Source organism: Cynoglossus semilaevis, chromosome 15 (genome assembly GCF_000523025.1).
Source record: "Cynoglossus semilaevis isolate Cse_v1.0 chromosome 15, Cse_v1.0, whole genome shotgun sequence".
NCBI lineage: Eukaryota > Metazoa > Chordata > Actinopteri > Pleuronectiformes > Cynoglossidae > Cynoglossus > Cynoglossus semilaevis.
In genome coordinates, this window is record NC_024321.1 from 6,610,829 (window position 1) to 6,633,661 (window position 22,833).

Below are 22,833 nucleotides of genomic sequence, written 5' to 3' on the forward strand. Positions count from 1 at the left end.
AGTCTGGCAGCTTCATGCGGCTGCTGGGATCTTGATCAGACATGGACTGGGTGGAGGTTGAGCAGCCAAGAAACCCCTTTAAGCGGTACCAGAACAGGGTGACGGGGCTAAAGGGCTAAAACTAATGAATGGAAGAGAATTGTGGAATGATAAGTGAAAATGAAAATATTTGGGTTTGGAGCCAAACAGTACAGATCTGATGGATTAAAGAGGCAGAATATTTGGAGAGAAAACTACTGTTGAAACTGTACTGATTTCATATGATGTTTACTGTATTCAGGTATGAACACCAACTCATAATCATAAGCCACTACTGTAGTTTACATTGTACGATCCAATAATTAACACAGAATGGAATCATAAATCATACAGATTTCTATGTATTCATTCATTTTTTAATACTTTTCACAGTGACTGGGAGTGCTGGACACCCGTCCATCACGTGTTTAGACAAAAGAACATTCACACTTTTATTTACAAAGTGTGAATGGTCATCAAAATGATCATTACCTGATCACCACATCAGATTCCCCAGAGGAACCAAGCATTTAATAGCGCCTCCTGTGGCAGCCTGGGGTGGTTCCAAAGACTAACACTGTGTACTTCCCCTTTTATGGACAAATAAGGGACTTCAGTCCTCCATGACTTCGGTTTATGGGGAGAAAACTCTGAGAGTACCAAAAATGAAAACCCACTCTTCCACTGCGTTAACCTTTAAGATAATGATTTTACAGAAAACTCAAAACCTACTGCAAGTACTTTTACGTGTATTAAGGAAATATTTTTATTCGCTGGTCATTGCTGCCATATTGGCCACTCGAATCTGTGAAGAAATATTCAACACGGGTATGTTTAATATGGTGAGAGAAACCTTAACTGTACAGAGGCTTAACACGACTGATGTTAAAAAATAACATTAACATTCAGCTGCATTAACAGATGTCTTTGAGTTTAGTTTAATTATATGTGTGCAAGAAACAAAGACTAACAGTTTCCTGATGGATTCTCTCCCAGGGGATTATCACATCTGAATATTTTAATGTGTTCAATTTCCAAATATTAGGAAATGCCACAGTTGACACTTTTTTTAAAAAAAGGTATTTGATTCTAATAACCGAAACATGTTAAGGCTTGTCTCAAGACTTTGAGGAGTTTCATTAATATTTGTCAAGGGTTGAGCTGCTTTTTAATTTGCAGTAACGTTTGCAGAAAACTAAAAGAACATTTTCAATGAATGAGTTTTTCTTCATAAACAAGACAAAGAAACAGACCCTCATCTGGTGTGGAAGATATCCCTCAGAATTTCACAGAGAAGAAGTTGATGTTTACAAATGGAGGATGTTTACCAAAATATTTTTTTGATTTGAATTAAAAAATATATTTTTTTTATTGTCATTCTTCTCAGTTTGTTTAAATTATATTATGGAATTTTGATCAACTTTCAGCCATTCTGTTTGTTTGATCCAGTTTGTTTCCTGGGTATTTTTTTTAGCCTCTAGCCTCTTAGTCTCTTGTGCCCAAGACTTCTCTTCGATTTTGTCTTTAATAATTGTCCAGTTCAAATCCAATGCTAATTTCATATCAGCTTCAGCCTGTGATTTCTAACGTTTTTTGGCTTGTGACCCCATTTTGACATTTCTGGTGACCACCAGAGACATAACCCCAAGGTTGAAAACCATTGTCATAGCCCAACTCGTAACATGTAGGCCACACAATAACATGCCAGGAATCACAGTAATAAATACATTCTTGAATATCCACCGCCATTTGAAACAAACTAGTAAAACTGGGATGTACACAGCGAACCTCAGCATGAAGTCTGTGACCCTCACGCCCTGGGGCGTCTTTTAGTAGTGAATTTGTATTTTTTATAAACATGAAGACAAACAAGCCACTTACAGAAGCCAACACTCTCCAGCTCATAGCGGCCCCTCAATAATAGACCTATCGGTTATGTTGTAAAGTGAAGCTCAGTTTGAGCCGGCAGCTTCTGTTTCTAGAAACAAATTCTACATCCATTCCCTTGGTAACCTTGGAGCCCAAGGTTTACCCAGTATGACTGTGAATATTTTAAGAATTGGTAGTGCTTAAAAAAAAAAAAAAAAACAGGACACTTTCTGAAGGATGTCTCTTTCACAAAGTTATTTTACTTCCTGCTGGGAGAAAATGGAACAGCAGTCCACAGGGTGCCACTGAGAGAAAATCCAAGAAAAAAAAAAAACAAAAGAAAAAAAATGCAGAAAGGAAGGTGGAATCTGATCCTTAATGAGTGGGAACTTCGGAATGATACGGTAAACTACGACAGGAAGTAGAATAATTAACTAATCAGCCTGAAATGGTCGTGACTTTTTACTTAAACAATGCACTGTACAACAGCTTTGTAAGTAGAAAAAAAAAACTGTGACCTTGGATCAGTGGGATGTGACAAAACAGCACTGTCAATCACTGAACACAGGGTTTGACTGCGGGCCACTGGTGGTCTTTGCTCCTTCATAGACAGGGGTCTGCAGGGTAACGGACCCCTGCGTGGACGCCGTAGACATTTGTGTTAGAGCAGGCGCCAGCTGGTCCTGACTACTGTAATCTCTGCCATTGACTGAAGGGGTTCCCAGGTCCTTCAGGGGTCCGGAGCTACTGATGCAGCAGGGCCACAGCGAAGGAGGAGTCGGGCCAACGCTTGATGAACATGCCGCAGGCTGCTTTCTGATGTCGTACGGCGGGGGCTGTTGGTGAGAAAGACGTAGCTACTGGCAGCCGCAGAGCGATAATACCTGCTGTGTGAAAACCATGGGTCTATTATGGGATGGTTTTATAAAGACAGAGGCTGGTGGGTAGAAAAGAAAGGGGTTTTAGAGGACTGACAAACTACACTGAAGAAGCAGGCTGCGATGTTTCTGTACAGGCTGGTAATAATGAATACATCTGAATACCTTCAACCAAATGGAAATTAATTATTGTCAATATTTCACAGACTTCTACCTCAGGGAGGAATGCAAAGGAAAAAAATGAAATTATTGAAGATGATAATTGTGGTTAACTAATCAATTAATAAATAAGAGAAAATTAAGAAAAGACAATAGGTTATTCACCCCTGTGAAAATGTCACATATATACTGTAGGTTTCCGATGCAGTAGATCTAGAACCAGAGAACACAAGGTAGAAAATAAATTAGTAAGTTAGCTCAAATCACTTCTGCTCCTTTACCTTATGTGCTGTTTAACATGTTCCTATGATATGTGCACTGTATTGTGTTTTGTAATGAGTGTGACCTCCCTTCAAACAAACAGCCCTGGCACTGGTTTGTAGTAAAATGAAAAAATGTAGTGGGTAAACACATTTATTTTTCATGTGATAAAATGATTTAACTAAGAAGATTAACTGTCATTAAAAATAGTGAAAGATGTTAGAATCAAAGGTATTGCTCGCTGAATATTTTAAATTTCAGTCCTGTATTTCTTCTAACGTGAAATGTGATTAGGTTTTGTTCCAAGAGAACATTTTCACTCATACACAGTCACAGTCAAGGCTCTTCCACAGCTCCCACACTGCTTGCATATGTACCCTTGAGCTATTATGGTCTATAACTGATGCACATTATGAAGGGATATTTTCACAACACAGAGGTTAAAAGCTAATTGCGCACTAAAACTCCTGCGCGAACGTTCAGTAAAAGGTAACGTGTCACTGTGAAAAATAGAGTAATAATGCTGCTGTGTGGGTTTTATTTATCTTTTAACATGAGTGGTTTCCTGTGCCTCAGAATTACTTTAGACAAAAGCAGTTAAAAGTGTGAGTTATGAGTTTCATTTGGAAATACAGACTTTTTTTGGAGACAATACTTTGAAGAGACCGTGAGCAATAGTCAAGGAAATACTGATTTCTCTCTTTGTGGGTTTTACCAGTACGAGTTGTGTAATTGTGTAGTAACTGGTGCAGAGCTTGAAGTCGTTTCAACCAATCACCAGAATCTCTGTTAAATTAATCAATTTTTCTACAAAAGCTATCACCTGAAAGAGATTTAAAACAAAATTTCAATTATTTTTTTCTTAGGATTAAAATATTTTATAAAAGAACAACGACATGACATAACAGGCAAACCTGGTATAGTCAAGTGTGTATACGTAGGAATAAACATATATGTAAATGTTTTTGGTTACATTACATTATGGAGTAATTGTAATCTTTTATAGATATTTGTTGGTATTCGCACAGCAACAGAAAAAACATGTTTGGTCTATTTAAAAAAAAAAAGACTAAAATGTCAAACTGAAAATGACAACAAAAAACTAAAAAAAATTACATTCTATTTGTTTCATTAAAACTTGAACTCTTATTGAGGACCTAGAGACAAAAAAATGTAAAAAAAAAAAAAGGTATTTTAATTATGGTCAGTCAGTTTATGTAGAGTTCACATTAATTAAAAAAAAAAAAGAAAAGTTAAGTCTGAACAGTAAAATTTGATTCATGTCATGTCATCAACTTATGGCTCTTTACTGCCACACTGTTTCTCTGAGAGGGCCAGTACATCAAACCCTACTGTCCACATAAAACGAAACTGATGTGGACGACTGATGTGTCTGCAGGTAGAGAGGGGGCGCTGGGGACCCCTTAAGGTGTACCTGATACTTTCTCACAGCCTCTCGCTCTAATAACTCCAACTCCCATCTCGGAGAAACCTCGGCACATGACTGATCAATGTCGACAGGTAGTTTCACAGTCACCGCTCGTTTTTGCTACACAACAGGACGGAACGCATTTCCTGCAGGGCTAAGCTGTTGTACTATGTATGCATTTTATATTAAACTTTATTTATGTTTTTTTTTTTTTTAAGGGCAGTTGGAAAATGCTTCCACACAATAAAATCAGGAAAGCACTTTGCAAAAACAGAGCAGTAAGCAACTCTTTTAAATGAATTAATCAACTTCCTGTATAGGAGGAGAAGCACTGCACTTCTTAAAGCATAAAAGTGAACACATCAAATGTAGTTTTAGCTCTTTTCCACTGATGACAACATTGTTTAAATCAAGCCTCTAGTCACTTTGTGCCTGTAACTAATAAGAGACAACGCAGCAAACAGTTTAACAGAAGAGCTAAAACACAACGCCGCTAATGCACAGGTTTCTGGTTTCTCTGCTGTCGAACATTGGGCGGACACTGGAGCTGCCAACTTTAATCACATCTCAACAGGCAGCACGTCATATGGTCAGGCAGAAAACAGCAGCCATTGGCCAGCAGCAGTTCCCATGGAGACCACTGTCTCCTCTCCCTTCCCGAGGAAGCCTAAACTGTGAGTGAAAATGGGACGATTCCTATAAATTGTTTCCTAATCTTGTTATTTCTTATTTCCATGCTGAAATGGATATTGGATTACAAGTGAGCGACGAAGGGAGGGTAGAAATGAGACATGGAAGTTTTCTTATTTGACGTTGCAGGGAATGCTGCAGTATGGACAGTAACATCCACTTCAGTGCTTGGTTTTACTGCACTCTGTTGATAAAGACTGGAGTCATTATGTTTTGCTCACTCTGCTCTGCGTTTCTGGACAATGACTCTGACTACTATGGTCATGAGTTCATTTCCAACAGTAAAACACTAACATGCTCAAAAATGAGTTGCAAACATAAAACTATTTTAAATATTGGTGGACTTTTTAGTTTAATTTTTGTTTTAGGTGCTAATTAAAATATTAAAAATACTAATAACATGTTTTTCCAATGTTGTCACACCAAAAGAGAGAATTTGTAAACCACAAGTTCACATACAATCACAACAGAATTAAATTTTGTTCTTATTAACTGCAAGAAAAAAAATAGTTTGAAGAAATATTTTTTCTGTAGGTGGTGCTAAAAACATGTTTTAAAGTCTCTTTTCATGGCTGAAGTGCACAGGTATGTACAACCGTATTGTTGTGTTGTTGACTTGGCGTCCCAACATATTGAAGTTTAGTGCTCATGTTTTCTTTATTGCTATACTTTTGGTAACATATTTGCACCTCATCTTACAGATTGAACTCCATGAACTTGTCCATTTAATGTAAACACTGAATAACCAATAATCACCTCCAGGGTTAATTAGTTCCATCAGCCTCACCTGTGTCCTGTGTGTCTCTGTTAATCAGTCTCACTTGTCTCACCTGGTGACCTGGGTATAAATACCACTCTCTGTCTTTGTTCGACCGTTGTTGTGTATTGCTCCTGTTCTGGGGCTACATGAAGGTGTTATGGTTCTTGTTCTCCTCCTGTTTCACCTCTTTTCCTGGCTGGCCGTGGTTTCTGTAAGTTGACGAATCATAATAATCTTGAGTAATCCACAGCTGTTCTGTGAGTAGTCAAATTTTGTTGTAAAAGGATGGGATAGACCCTTTTTGTGCCAAGGCTCAGTTAAGGCAATCCTAACAGTACATTACTTTATTGATACCTGGGGGACATTAAAGTACTATGACAGGCTGCAAACACCATGGTGGTGCAATGGGTTAATGTCCAAACAGAACCTATTTAGCCCTGATGGCAGTTATACATCTCAAACAGGTACCAGTCATAAGTGATTATGTTTGGCACCTGAATATCTTATTATTATTATTACTATTGTTGTTGTTGTTGTTGTTGATCTTGTTGCTATTATTATTGTTGTTATTGCTATTATTATTATATTCATGTTGCCTTCTGATGATTTAACAAGAACAAGCCCAAAAACTACTGCACTAACTGAAATACCTTCATACCTAAAACATAAACATGGGTCAAACAACCAGCCAACTTCCTACAAATGTGGCAGTATTGCAGTACTTTAGTGCAAGGCCTTATATAATGTCAGATAAATCACCTTGGTTCATGGGTGGTTGAGGATGAGGATATGAATTCCTAACACTCCCACTGCTGTCAGTGAAGCCTGACCTATTTGGACTCCAGTAATCTCTGGCTCTTTTGTGCCGCTTTTGATGACACTTCACCTACAGCTCCCTCCGACTGAAACACTAGACGGGTGGGGCGGGGGGGTTCGTGGAGGGGGTTGCGGCTTCATGGCTCCTGCATTTACTGGTCTGCTGGATTTCAAAAGGAAGAGCTATCTTTGCACTCCCTGAGCGTAATGTCCCCAGGTCACAGCGCTATATCATGTCCAGATATGAAAAGACTGTCAGCGGGTTTGAGGGGCCCGTGAAATAAACACCTCTTGACCACCGGCACCTTCTGAATCCATCAATGTCTTTGACATTTACACGGAAAAAACACACACACACACACATACACCCACAGTGTATTAATTAATGGGATTACAACACAGTGTTTGCAGGACTCGCATCCTAATTACAAGTCATTTATCAAAGTGCAGGCTAAGCTGATTTTCTGCTTATGTAGGTGGTAAAATGATGTCACTTACACACTGCGGTAGTATTCATCATGATTTTTTTTTTCTAACAATATAGGGGAAAAAACGACAGCAGAGGTTACACAGGTAGTTTCCTGCGAGCATTTTAACAATCTAACACTATGGTGTACTGTACAGCCCACTGAGCTGGAAGGCACATCGCCACTTCCATATTTCCTCTGCCGCTGGTGTGGATTAAGCTGCTCGGGATGACATTGTTAATCCTCAGCATTACATCATCCTGTTTCTGCTGTATGTAGGTAGTGTAGTCTGTGAACCTGAGGAGCTGAATCCAATCTATGAAGTACAGTGAAACAAAGGAAACGAGAGGAAGAGAAAAGAGCAGCGCTGATGGATTTTCCCAGATCTAATTAGAGGAGTTTGTGTCCAGCTCTCACTGCTGATTGTTATTGCATATTAAATGGAGACGAGCAATTAGCAAAAGTAAGGCAAGTCCGTTCTAATCATTATTGTCATTATCCAATCAGAGAAATGTGAGGTCGAAAGCTAACTGTTCCTCAAGGACGGATGGGTCAGCGACTCGAACAGACCAAGATCAACTTTCCATTGAATTTCATGAAAAACTTAAAATCACTTCACTTGAATGAATAATAAACATGCTCGTGACATACATCCCTAGATGCCATTTTTATTGATTACCAATAGTGTTAAGGCTTGAAATAGCATTTTTGGTCTGCCCTTTTACGGTGGCCTGCATCAGTTAGCTTCTTACTGAAGACAAGCCAGTAGCAATGATTTGATGAAGTAAAAATATCCAAAACCCAACCAGCCACTATTGATGGCACAAATTAAGTTTGATCTTAGTGGTATGGTAAGAATAAAATGCAAATAGCATTTTTTTCTTTTGTACTATAAGAAAAACACTGCAGAAAATGGTTCAATGAAAAAAAAATGGTAGTTTGACATTAGAGCAAAGAGGCATCTGTCTGTCTAGACAAGCAGAAATGTCTAAGTTAAAACGAGGGGTTAAATCATTGGACAAGTAAAGTTACCCTAAACGCCAAGTAGTTAGAAATGAACGAGTAAAGAGTTAGCATAAAAAAGTTTTAAAAAAGCATAAATATAACAAAAACATTGAGCCTAGACCTGTGTCAGTCAAATTTTAAGCAACCTGAGCTAACTGGCTATTGTTTAACTCCAAGCTAACATTTAGCTTTTTCTTAAAATATCAACTCAACTTTTTTGTGCTATTTTTGCCAACATTTCTATCTGCATGTGGGCTAACTTTTACTTCCCCAATCTCCCATTAATATTTAAGTTATTCTACAATATATTAGCAGTTTCATGCCCCTTACTACAAAGTTTGGACACCCCCTGCTGTGTGGTGCATGACAATGACACTGCAAAGTGTTTACAAAAATCCATTCTAAATAAAATTCAATATGCACTAGCACTCTCAAATAAGAACCAAGGCTGACATTGATTTACGGCTCATTTACTCTCTCTGTAGCTGAATATGCAGAGCAGAGAACATCTTTGCATTTTCATGAACGTGCATAGATTTGCTGCAGGGTTTAAGCAGGTTCACGGTTAAAGATTCACTCTGACAGACGCTGAGCTAAATAGCTGCTGCCTAAATCCTCTCAGACCCCCCCCCTTCTGCCTCTCTACAGCTGATTGTTGACTGCGGTTTAATTTAAATATTTATCATATGCATATTGGACCCCTAAGGGCAGCATTTGAAATTACAACATTCACTCCGTTAATTGCCAAAAATGCCACCACACAAGCTTTGGGATCGAGATGTTTCATTTTATTATTAATGAGCCAGGGAGCGCAGTTTGACATTTATGTTGGGGCTGCACATGCAAATGAGTCTCTATATAAAAAGTCCAAAAATGAAAGTGCCTGAACTGATAATCCGATTGGTCCTCGGAGCTCGCTGCTGATTTATAGAATTAAGGATTCTTCGTTAATGTTTTTTTTCCTGCTTAATGCTGCAGAAGTTAAATGAAAATTCAGTAATAACTCAAATATCAGTGTGTATTTAAAAGTTAAGGGCTGCAGTTAATGGGCATAAATGTAAATGCTGGTAATGTAGAGAGGACGTACGGTATGTGGCAAATTTGTACTGACACTTCAAGCACTGTTCCTTTGGACGGATACATTCTCATGTTTAATTCATGGAATGCTACAAACTAGTCTGACAAAAAAATTACTATTTTCCATTTTTTAAAGGTCAACATCCATTAAGAGCAATTATCAAATAATGTACAACTTCTCCGTATCAGTGATTCTTCACAGTTATAAAGCACCACTCTGTAGCTTCAAGAGTCAAAAAGGATGAACATTCCTTTTTAGCCCAACCAACCAAAAAAAAAAAAAAAATTAAATCAACAGATGATTGATAGATATCTATTTCTAATATACTCCTATGACATATTTGAATCGCATTACTGCAAATAATTTTCAGTCAACATACTGTAAGATGGTATTGCTCTATTCTCTTTTAACCACCGTTAATCATAGTTTGCTAATGTGCTCAAGAGTTTCAGTTTTACTGGCACGAGATATTTAACTTTAAGATATTTGTCAAGAATTTAGAAAATCTTTGTGTGGTGTTTGATGGCAAAAAAAATATGGTAGTTGACACCATGTGTTTATATCGAAAAAAAGGACCAGATTTGTGGAATGTCAAGAAGCTAAGATATAAAAACCACAACTGTTTGCAACTGTCATTCGCTGTAGTGATTTGGGGCTGTATCCCTACTCTTATTCAAATATAATTTTAGCAAAACATTTGTATAAACCAATAAAAGTGTCCTACTCTTATTCAAATATAATGTAAAACATTTGTATAAACCAATAAAAGTGTTTGCAAATTGACATAGGAACGGAGAGTTAAACTCAGATGCTAATGCAGCCAAACACCCAAACCCAAGTCAACATCCAAAATGATGAAATATGGCACAGATGCAGGTCTTCAAAAGGTCGTTTCTAATGCAGTCTCTAATGGTCTTTCCATATGTTGTTAGCTGCTGCCACCTGAATTCCATCAGGTCAGCTAAGTGGGGTGGTGGTGGTGGTTGTGGGGCGGGGGGTTACACTCCCTTCCATAAACATCTGCCATTAGAGTTTAGGCAGCTGAGAACGAGGCAGGATGAAAGTCTTCAGGGCTTCCTGACAAGATAAGTTGTAAAAGCTTGGCTGTGGGTCAAAGGTAGCACAAAGGAGATGAGGTGTGTTCCCCTGGTGAACTGTCCTGTGAAAATACATAAATCACCTGAGAAGCTGTTGCCGTTCATTTGTGTCTGTCCGCCTCTCGGCCTTTACCATCTTTTTTTTCTCTCTCCTGTTGTTTAGTGAGCCTTAGAGATTCTCAGTGATAAATCCTGGACTGTACCTCCCTGAACTTTGCTGCTTAGTGAAGGGAGGAAACGAGGACAGGGGGAGCTGCTGACACGCCGACATTGATGAAGAACTCCAACCAAGGTCTTGGACCAGCACCATTTAGGAGAGATTGATTATCCAATTAACATCTGGCGTGGTGAGTAGCATCACCAGTTTTGAGAGACACTAACGAGATGCAACAACTTGGGTATTTTTTTTAACAGAGTAGAATGTGCATAGAAAATATTTTGAAGTATAAAATAAATGTGTGAGGAATTTGACAAAGTTTGGTGCTCGTGCTAGTCTCTACATTTATGCCAGTTGGTGGTGCCCTCAATTATTTTTATTTTCTTTATTGATACAAACTGGGGATTTTATTAATATTTTCTTTTTTGAACCTTAAGTCAAAAATAGGCTCTGAACTACCTTCAGTCCAATTAAAATAACCTTGAATTTAACCTATGTTTAGGTGTTAACCTGGACTAACCTTTTCGTCTAAAATTTTTTCTAGTTTTCTGGATTAACTTTCAGTTCCCGTTCTTTCATTTTCACAGTAGTATTAACCAGTTATATTTATGTTTCCAATTTATTTTTGCCTATCTTTAATGATTTTCAAGCTTTGATGTGATTTTTTTTTTATTTCACACAACATGGCATTTTTTATTTATTCACTTTATTTTTTGCAATATTTAAGCTATTTTTTAGCAGAATTAAGATATTCTTATGCAAGTTTTGAGAGTTTTGAGATCTGCATTCAAATGTAGATGTCATATTTTTGTATTATATCTGAGCTAAGTTTGAAATTTCTTGTGCCTTAGGCTCAGACTTTTGGCCAATTTTATGTAGGTTTAAACAGTATTCCCCCGCCTTTCTTAATAATTTAATGAATAGTACTCAAAAATAGTATTTGGACATTTGATCAGCTTTCAGAACTTTAAATATGCATCTTTTATATCTAATTTATTTGTGTTTTGATATGATAATGTCATTTACATAAGGCAATTTCCTCTCATTCTCCTCTTTCCCCTGGTGGTAAAAAGTTCACTTCACTTCTAACAAATAATACACTCTCTATAATATATCTGTAACTTAAACTGACAGCGAATATACTGTGTGTGTTTTGGCTCCGGTTCATCAATATTTGGGTTGTAATGTCATGTTACATAGATGGTTAGGTTAGCAGGGAAACCACTGTCCTGTCCCATCTTTGATCCCCTGTCTCCTGGCCTGCTAAATAAATTTGTGTCAACACAAATTTGGTAATAAGCTGCCCCGTGTCAAGTCAGCCATTCGGAAACAGGATTTAGAGTCCATTGTGCTTCAGCACGCTTGATATATGCAGGGGAATTTGCTTCAAATGTCCATAATGACTCCCCGTAGCGGGTGTATGTGTGCACGTATTGATTTTCTGCTTGTCATTCTGTATATTCCCATAAAAGCTTTCAACGACTGGGGTCTATCAGTGCCGTCAGAGCTTTGATTGGAATATCAAGTACACAAGCTCCACTGCTGAGTCGGCTGTCACAAAGAACAAAAACTCATCTTTCTGGGGATGTCGGATAAAATCACAATGATCCTAATCACTGAGCAGAATTTAACAATTTTACCAAGATTTGTCCCTTAGATTGTTTTTATGTAAATCAGAGGAGTTCAGAATCAGAATTTGGTTTGTGGGAATGAGGATTACATTTTTTTAAAACATATTTGCACTTAACTTCCTGTATATTTATAATGAGCGTGCCATCTGAACAAAGACTAGAATCTAGACTGCAGGCCGGCCAGTCACTTTACTGTATGAACTCACACTTTTATTTCAGAATATACAAGATTTACATTGCAATTGCACTTGCTGCCTCACTGAAACTGTACTGCAGTAGTCCAAACCAATAACTAGTAAATGGTCGGATAATTTACTGTTTTTACGAGTAACTATGATGCCAGAAATTTGGTTAACCCCCCCGACCTCCCACCTCCCTTAAAAAAAGCAAACAAAGTCAACCCTTGCATCATAATCTGCAGATCCCAAAACATATGCTTCTGAAACCGCCACTGGAAAAAAACATAAGGACGAGAGGACGGAGAGGCAGAATTTATTAACAGCCCCTAACAGATCACAGCTGCCAATATTTTGTATTTAGATTACTGTAATCCCCTGTACATAGAGTGTGTTGCTCCTTAACAATTCCCCTCTTTCTCTGGGAGCAATTAGACCGAGCACTTGAAGCTGGCCTCCAACAGGAAGCATTAGGAGACTTAGGACTTCAAAGGGTCGCGCTCAAACATACACTGAGAGCGAGATGTTTTTCTTCGGCGTTTGGCTCTTTCTCCTCCATCAGACACACTCTCCGTTAGATCTTCAGTGATTTTATGTATGAAACGGCAGGGAAACCAAAGAGATTAGCATTTTAATTCCGAAGAGAGAGGAGGAAAAAAAGGAGTAAAATGTTCGACATAAAGAAAGCAGATCAGAGATTTGAAGTTGAATTTTTAAGCAGTTTGTAATCACCGTCCATGCAATATTCCGGCGTGTGTTTTGATCCAATGAATATATCATTTGGATTTTAGCCCATTGATAACAACAACAAGGAATTACAAAAAAGGCAATTTCTTTGGTAATTTGTACAATTTTCATCATTCAATTTTTTCTCTTCACTCCAGGATTAGTGAAGCGATACTTTTTCAAATTAGTTTCACTGTTAATGCTTTGATGAATAAAAATCACATATTTACAGGAACAAATTCTCTCCTTGAAAAACAGCGTGGTATAACTCCTGGTCCTTATTTTCAGGTTAAGATTTCAGTGATAAAAAATTACCTCTGTAAAATAACCTTGGTAAAAAGTGTTGTACTATATCAACCCCTTAGGCAGGAGGCCAGCTCTGACTTTGAGTCATTTTTTCTCAAACTAAAGCAGGCAGTCATTTTATATTTTGACCTTCTCTGTACATTCTGGCCACTTTGTTGAAAAATGTACTTTTTCCTGCCTTCTCTTCTCTTAGATTTCAAGTTTTATACTGTAAGGAGTCGAACACGTTGGACATTTCTCTTGCCGTGCTCTGCCCCTCATTAGGATACTTCGTCGGATGCTTCCACACCACTAGAGACACCATTCCACTGATTAGGCTAATTGTTCAGCCCATAGACCCAACATTCAGGTACGTATGGATTGACCATTCGTCTCACTGTAATGAAATCCCCAGGGCTGTACAAACCGTAGCACCCAAGGAGTCATTTAATTCAGAGACGCAGGTTTCTGTGCCACTCTCATCAGCGGCCTCGTTAATCCCATAGTCCTTCCTCTCCGCAGCCCGACTGTCACACTAACAGAATATCCCTAAATCAAAGAGACAAGCTGTGAGATTCAGCTGTGAGGGGACAGAGTGGCATTAATGAAAATGGGAAAAAAATTGGGTGATTGCATTAGGAGCTGGCTCACTCACCAATGGTTGTGAGCACAGATTGGAAGACGAGAGTTTGTGGGAGATAGTACAACATAAGGGTATTACTGTAATTTTAGAGGTGTTTGGACAGAAGAATATTCACTAAAATATGTTTTGCTTGTTTTAAATGGCCACTAGGTGTGTATAATGGAGTGTTTATCAGGAATACCATCGCTTCTGTCTAATTCTTCAGCTGCTTTTTTTTTCTACCTTTGAATGTTTCCCGGTAGAAAAAGTTCAGAGTAGATAAGAGACCCAGTAGGTGTCGGATATGGAACTGTGAGGCTGCCAGTTCCCATCAGAAACAATAGGAAGAAGAAAGGAGTGTGAGGGAGTGAGTGAGGGTGGGAGGGTGGGGGTGATGGTGTTCAGAATCAGCTCAAAAGCTGAAAAAAGGAAGAATTCACTTATTTGTGTCTATGACATGCAATTTCAAGATATGCTTTGTGTGATTTGTCTGTAAATTTGTTTGATTATTTGGACATATGATGGACGGTCAAATTTTACATCTCAAGGCTACAATTAAAGCTGTGCTGTGACATTTACAGTGGGAGTGTGGTTTGAATAGATGACCTGACTGTATATCTCTGACATCACAAAAAGAAAATCCCAAATATCCTGCACTTTGAAATACATGAGGTCAATTCCCATCAAAATTATCTGAAACTGCTGCTAAATTTGGAGCTTGTTTAGAGAAGTACAGTTTTGGACTCTCAACTAAAAATTAAAATTAAATATTTTCAAAATATTTTTTTACTACAAATCCCAATAACCTTTTGCTAATTGTCATAAAATTGTTGACTTTTGAAAAATTACTGGCTTTAATTTAGGTGAACACTAAGCGGGGCAGAAACCTCATCACGGTGTAATATAAATGCAGAGGACGTTGCCGTTCTGTTGCCTCCGCTCTGCAAATCACTTTAACACCATAATCAAAACTTTGAGCCCGGAAAGAAGTTGTTGATTTCGATGTAACACAAACAACAACCTTGTTTTTCGCCCTCCACAAGTGCCATCATCGCGCTTAAACAGCCGTGTGTATTCATGTGTGTGTTTATCCTCCAATCCCAGTGGAGCCATTCGTCCAAACCGACGCTGCTGCGAATGTGCTCTCATTCGAACTGCCTGCTGAGCAATTTAAAACACTGCCTGCTCACAGCCTTTATCTGACACCCGACACACAGTGATACCAGCATTATATGTGACCTATAATATACTGTATGGGCCATTTACAACCCAGTCTGTGGGTGACATTTTTTCCCTCCCTCCAAGCAGTTTGAGCACTGCATAAATGTTAAACATATTCACTGAAATAAGGTTATAAAAATACATATGCACATATGAAATAAGTCAGACTTTATGGTTTTAGGCAAATAAAGAGTTCACATATATGGTAAACGGATGTGTTACTTTACATTATTGACTGGTCCATGAATTTATAATAAAAAAAATTCTTTTGCTATTAGAACGGTTACATTTAGTTATCAATTGCTATACATTTATTCACTAGCATTAGTGTTTTCTGAAGTTTTTGAAAAATATATGTGTACATTATTAATGTATTTACTGAATATTGCTTGGTGTGTCTGTGGAATGGTGTTAATATGTAATGTTAGCCTACTACTTCATTATGCTCCAAGATGAAGTACTAAATCTATGTTTTGAACTGGGTCAGAGCTGGGACTGCTCTGGCGTGATCTGCCAGTCAAATAGTTGTTTTCGCTCCAGACTTCACAGCATTTCCTCTTCAATCCACTCAGAGTAAACAAAAGCATGCAGCACATTGCATGGCACCGTGGCATTACTTCCCTCACTAGTTGCTGAACGTGGTTGACTCTGCCTCTGTAAACGATCAGTTCACCTCACCGTCAACAAACCGAGACCGTGCTCGGGCGCTGCCACGGACCAGTGGAGCTTGTTATCTGTGGCACGGCGATGCCAATCTATTCAAAAGCGTGTCCTGCGTGTGTCCCTGAAACATGGCTTGTTTTGAAAAATACATGATTGCCTCGCTAAAGAGTAGGACGATGCCTCGTCATTTGCGGGCTGCACTGGGGTGTAGTTACCATCCTCGCTTCCTTATTCATCAACATCGCTGTAGTTGTTTACCAAGAGATCACAACACAAAGCGCAGTTTGAGACTGTGTACTTGTTCAAAAGAAGGGCAAGGAAGCCCGTGCCAACTGTGCGGTGTATGCCATTATCTGTTGTCTGCATATTGAGAGGCACCGAGGGCATCAACAAGAGCCTGTTTTGTGCATTGCCATGCTGTGACTCTTCCTCTCTGTGCATTTCCAAGGGCAGAGTTGGAATGCGCTAAACAATATTCTCAATAGGCCTCTGCTCATGTTTGTTTCACAGCGGTGAGAGAGATAGAGGGAGAGAAAAGTGCCGTGACCTTTAAAATTCACAGAGGAGAGGTTCTCCCCTCAGGGATGTCTGGAGCGCTGCAGCCTGGAGGCAATATCATGCAATTCCACCGCAGTTTAACCATGTCAAGGGAGGCTTTGAGTTTGTCATTTCAAGTATTAACTGCTGCTGAAAGAGTACGAAGAGGTCTTACAGTGACAAACACCTACACCGAGCACAAAGGTACTATACAGTCTGTAAGAAATAAATAGAGTTGCCTGCTGTAGAAAGCTTGTTGAAATTTGAGACTCCTGATAATTTACTTCAGAAAATCAGATCTGGATCTGAGGAGTAAAGAAGTTTTTTCTCATACTAATATGATTTGAACATTTTAGGGAAGGATGAGAGAAGCTTAGGTGCATAAAAATCCTGAATACTTTAATTATTTAATTATTTATTAAATTACCGTGCTTTAATTGATTATATTTAGCCCATAACAAATGCACTTGTAAAATAGATAATCACACGATTTCTTTAACTCCAGTTTGAATTAATTTTTTTTTAGACCTGCTTTTATTAATCTCGCTTTTTGGAGTAAGTCGTACTTTTTTCCCATTGTTCTATGGTTTATTGTCCTACATTAAGATTATTGTCAACTTCTAACGATTTTTTGTGTCGGTTTTAATGAGACAGACATACAGTACAGTTTACTTCCCAGTGATACAGATGATACAGATTTAGCTATTAAAAATATGGCTTCCAGTAAAATTCTGCAAAGGTAGAAGGTAGTTTTCATGTAGTGAAGTTTTTTTTCTTCTGTCTGTTCCTGCTCATCACCATTGTTTCTCCTCTGTCCTGTCACCCCTTCGTCTACCTGTCCTCATTTTTAGACATTTCTAACCTTTGTTCAGATGAGTCTGAAATAATTGAAAGACTGAAGAGTGTAAAACCGATGTGTTAAAGCAGCAACGTTTTTACCTCATAGGCTTAGTAGTTTTTACATCCATAGACAAAGTGACTTTTCCAGGAGCTGTAAACTAACTCTGACACATTTTCTTTTTTTCTTTTTTTTTTTCTTTCTACTTTTTGATACTGCCTTGTCACCTCTCAGATAACTCTGCAGAAGTCCTTACGTCACATGACTCACAGTTATTAGTTTAGTGCTGGTTCATGTCCAGATGAGCTCTGGCAGATTGTCTGTCACATCATCCTGGCTTCATCATTACTGCCTCTCTCTCTTGCTGTCAGTTTTTGAACTAAGGCTCACCTCAGGACACTGAAATGTTTGTGAAAGTTTGCTCGTCAGTCTACTTCGTGTTGTTCTTTCTGACCATCTTTGTCAAAAACAAAGATGTATGTAAAGAGCGATTGGTTCCGATGAAACACTCTGAGGTAATTTGTTGTTAAACATTCAAACTAATGTATACTTGTTGTTGTTCACGGATGTCATTGTTAGTTCTGGAGGAGATGAGAAGCTTTAGTTTGGACTAGCTCAAATTCAGCTTCTCCCTGTCAGTGACAATGACAGTGTATTGATCTTGCAAAGCTTTTTACAGCAGATACCCTGCCTGGTTCAAATCCCCACCTCGGGGTTGAGGGTAAGGGTTACTGCAGGTTATTGCTCAATGGCCTAATAAATTGAAAAATAATGCCAAATATTCTTAAAATGTCTGGAAAACTTTATCATGAATCTAATAGGCGACAGTCTTCTAACTTCTAGGCTTGTCCACTCCACTGGGCAGTACTTTAAATAGAACCTTGTCTGGTTCAATATGTCTTCACTGTGTGCACAATCTCTTTGTATGGGCTGCAGCCCTCGGTGAACTGTGAGAGATTGTTGGTAAATGATGGCTGTAGCTGCTATACTCACAGTAAATCCCTTGTTAAGAATAAAACCTGTGATTTAGTTGCATTCTATTTTTATAAGAAAACGTAAGAGCTTTAAATGTATATGTTTATTTCTTAATATTTTGTATTTTTAAAGGCTCCTAGAGGAAGGTCTCAGAGGTGCGTCACTTCTTTCTTCTTTCCCTCTGAAAGCCTCTACCTTTTCAAGGTATAAAATCAAACTCTTTGAACGTGTTATCCTCATCTCTGAGCTGTGAATCTGACTGCTGAATGGTGACACTGACAGGAGATTGCACGGTGTTACAGAAGCCAAAGAACATCAGAAGTCAGCCTGGGATGTACAGATTATCAACAAAGAGCCAGTGTAATTCCTGAAAGCTTTGTACTTATGTAATTATACACTGAAATAGAAGAGAGAAAAAACCCAAACAAACAACAAAACAGCGTTTGGAACAAGCAACAGCCAAATGTAAATCTCTAATAATCTGAGCTCAGGCTAAAATATACAGTGGCTGTCAATATTTGTTCTGTCACTGAGCTGTTTTAGATCTGCGTCAAGGACAGTTACCGTGGCAACTGAAGGTTCAGTTGCTGCACACTATCAAACACCTCAGCTCCTCAGAAAAGAGCTTACAGATATTTATACATCAAACATGCACGGGAGAAATGTTTGGAAATGTGTCATTTTCAGGGCTAATTTGTGTCTCTTGGTTTTATCGTTACTGTGCAGACAGGCCGGAGCTGGGCTTCCACAAACCACTGATTTATTGTTCCAGTTCGTAAATGACACCATGATGGATCGTATTAAAGCCGAATACAAGTGTTTTTCTTGTAAAGTGGTGTCAATCATGTTGCGTTGTAACAGTTTCCTTCCGTCACTACTGGCTGTTAGCTGCCATTCATCTCCGCAAACAACCGACGCACTGTGAAAACATTCATTACAGGAAAATGTCAGCTGTTATGCACTTCAGTCACAGTTGTTGTTGGTCATAGACTGAGACTGATATAACTGTCGTCTTTGTTTAGCATTTACATAGCTGTTCTTACCTGGCTTGGACCAGGTAAGAACAAGTTGTCTAAGGGATCGAGCTACAAGTTACTTTTCACCCCATTCTGGGTCATTTGATTGTAACCCATAGGGAATAAAGTCAAAGATTTTACTTTGCAGGCTAAATTTTATATCTAAGCGTTGCCTGGTGCATTAGTTCATTTGTCTAAGGGAATCGAATGTAAACTGATTCATCTTGCTTAGACATTTAACTTAAACACAATATTATCACATAAAACTGAGGATTGGTTCAGGCAGGTTCCTGTAAAAACTTACGTCGGAGGTCCATTTCTAGGGTGTGACGTAACTTGAGTTTCGCCATACGTTTCAACTAACATACTGTATACAAGTACCTATGTCACTCAACTATGCTAACACAGTGGTAACATCATAATCTAGGATGTAAAAAACATCAGAAGAGGACAGACAGATAGACAGACAGACAGATAGATAGATAGATAGATAGATGATAGATAGAAAACAAAGAAATCATTTGCCGTGATTTTACTATTAGCCTAACATTTCCACCATCTTATCGGGATTAAATATGAATTACTGTAAGTGAACATTTTGTCGGTATATTTATCAGGACCTTTGTAATCCACATTTTAATTTCCTCAGTTTATCTCTGCTGCCTGCAGCCTTTTTGTGTCTTTTGTGATTGCCTTTATTAGACAGTGCAGTGGTGCAGGTTAACATTTATCTGGTCTTCTGCTGTATTACAACAGAAAAAAAATATATTTTAATGTATATCCCTACATTGTTTCCCAGACAGCTACATGCAGCAGGGTCATGGTGGCGCGTCCCTATTACTGAGCCACTGATATATCTGTGAGGAATTCCACACAGCAGGTCTTGAACAAGCCTATAGGGCGAGGGTGGGGGGAGGAGGGCGATGGCGCACCTGTGGTGGTCAACGTCAAGAGCATTAACGCTGCCCCCACATCTCATCATTATCTGCGCACAGTCTAAAGCTCAATAACATGCAAATCAAAATCTCCCTCTTTGGGAGATTTATACATTAAAGTGCAGCAATAAAAGGAATCCGTTGAGGTTTAAGGTCACGTTGAAAGAGTGAAGAGTAATGGAATATAGAATGAGGCCGGATGGCTGATTAAAATAGCTCTGCACGTGGCATCCGGCAACGCACAGGGCTCTGGTCTCAGGTGTTTCAATCATCTGAGGAGTGGAGAGTGTGACAGACGATTTACACACTTCATACACACACATTTATGATATATACTGGGACGTCAGCGGCGTCTCCTCTCATTACTGCTGGACCTCTGTGCTTCTTGTAGTGTGTTTCATAAAAACACAGCATATTTATGGTTCACTTCAAAGAGATAAAGTCATATTCTGAAGAGAGGTGTTAATTTTTTTTTTTTTTAATTTTTACAGCCAAGTTATTTTAGAGAGGAATCTAGGACATTTATTTTGGTATTTTATTAATTTATTCAACCACAATATTTATCGTTTGTAGTTTCCTCAGGCTAAGGGTGTTGGTAGAATAGGATTCTATGGCATATGGATTTTAATTAACCTATTTATTTATTTATTTATCTCTTTGTTTACATATTATCCTCCTGACTTGTCAACTTACTTTTTTTTACCTTTTACTTTACTGCACTACTTCCTTAATTAGCTCCCTGACTTCAATATGTACCTTTTAAGATGAAAATGTTTAAAGTTTTAGATAAAAATAATTGTTGTCTTTGCACAACATCAAAATTATGATCTATTTATCTTTAAATTTAACTTCTCTAGTTTTCTTTTTCTTTTAAAAAGGAATGAATGCATATGAAGCTGTAGCAGCATTGAATAAAGGATGTCTTTGAAAACTGAATTTAAAAATAGAAGCTAAATAAAAATCCAACTATTGTAGAATAACAAATCAGTGGCTTAATTTGAAAATGTATTTTCTTTTCATTCAGATTTATAGTTCTGAAGTTGTAATGGATTTTTAAGTGACTAGAAAATGTAATGTTTTGCTTTTTATGTTTGGTATAAAGGGACTTAATTAAAACAGCGGTCTATCTGTTTCAGAATCTTTTCACTGATAATTAAAGATAGACGTATTTTTAATAACAAAGTATATGCAATTAACATACGACGTCCTCATGTGCTGTTTTTATCGTGACTTCCTCTCTATTCACCTATTATCCTTCTCTGAGAATACAGTTATTGCAGTGTGTTTTCAATATGACTGTTTGATCCACCACTGGAGCTGGAACTGTACACACATTAGCATATACCTTCCCCCAAAGCCACCTCCCACCCCCCACACGGTGGCCTTTGAGGAGCCTTGCTTTCTTACTTTCACATTTAATCCAATTCATTATCGCGGGCCCCCCTCAGTTACACTCAGCTGTCAGAGGAGACAAAAGCTCTGCCAAATATGGAAGCTGTTTTTGTTCCCTTGGATTTTTGCTGCCCTCCCCTGGGGATTCTGCAGCTACCACCCTCACCCCTGCCTCTCCTCAACACACACACGCATGCACTCACTCCCACACACATGCACACACGGATACCTACACACCCACACATCCTCCTTTACTTCCATTCATTCATTCAGGAGAAAAAATACCTGGGGCTGTTCATTGTGTCACCTCCTCTGTGTGTGTGTGTGTGTGATGGCGCAGGGCATATTCTCTTCAGGGTCATGCTAATTGAATGTATTTTTAAAAGCCATTGTAATCAAAAGAAAGAACATGCCGATTTGTTAAAGTAACATAGTTAAAACTGACTGCTGGAAATGATTCAGATGAATGAATATGACCCATAAGAAAGGAAGGAAATAAAAGCACAAATGTGTTTTAGTGTCTCTCATTTGCTATTAGAAATACAAGAACTTCATTTTACAGCATAAGGTGAGCAGCAAGTTATACTTGAAGTATAAGGATGTACTTCAAATTATAGAATTCTGAAACAAATACAACTATTTGGAGCTGAAGGGTTAATGTGTATGTTAATGTTACAAGAAAATGATTCCATGTCACGACGATTGACCTTTGGCCTTTTTGCCTGGTGTCATTTACAGTCAAAGAAATAGAATCAGGTTTTACTACAATTCTAAAAAGTAGTTACTGTTTTGTGAAAGCATTTCCATATTCTCTGTGTTTGCAGGTTATTCTCCATATTTTATTTCTGTGTTTTTTCATGACTTGCTCATCACGTCACGTCACAGTTCCCGGTTCCCTGTCAGATCCATGTCTCCTCTTCCGTGTAACTCTCACTGATGCATTTCCATGTCTTGCTCAAGTGTCTGTTTTTCTCTTGTTTATTTACATCTCATTCTGTTCCAATCTCTGTCCTTGTTTGTTTGAAGTTTTTCATTAGTTTTTCACTAACTCATCAGCGTGATTTGATAGAAAAAAAATTCAAGATTCAAGATTTTTATTGTCATTTACTTTAACAATATGTTTTTGTGCAAC

The 22,833-nt window shown here is 38.2% G+C and overlaps 1 long non-coding RNA gene across 2 annotated transcripts in view; it reads left to right on the plus strand.

The window, feature by feature from the left end:
* Positions 1 to 4,260: 4,260 nt before the first annotated feature.
* Positions 4,261 to 22,833, plus strand: part of LOC112488195 (uncharacterized) — a 31,374-nt gene continuing 12,801 nt past the window's right edge. Inside the window, exons 1-3 of one of the 2 annotated variants that reach the window (XR_003052037.1) lie at positions 4,261 to 6,275; positions 10,691 to 10,874; positions 13,717 to 13,872. This is a non-coding gene — a long non-coding RNA (uncharacterized LOC112488195). Of the gene's footprint in view, positions 6,276 to 10,690; positions 10,875 to 13,716; positions 14,471 to 22,833 lie in introns of those variants that run through there. The other variant, XR_003052036.1, reaches the window with a different exon arrangement.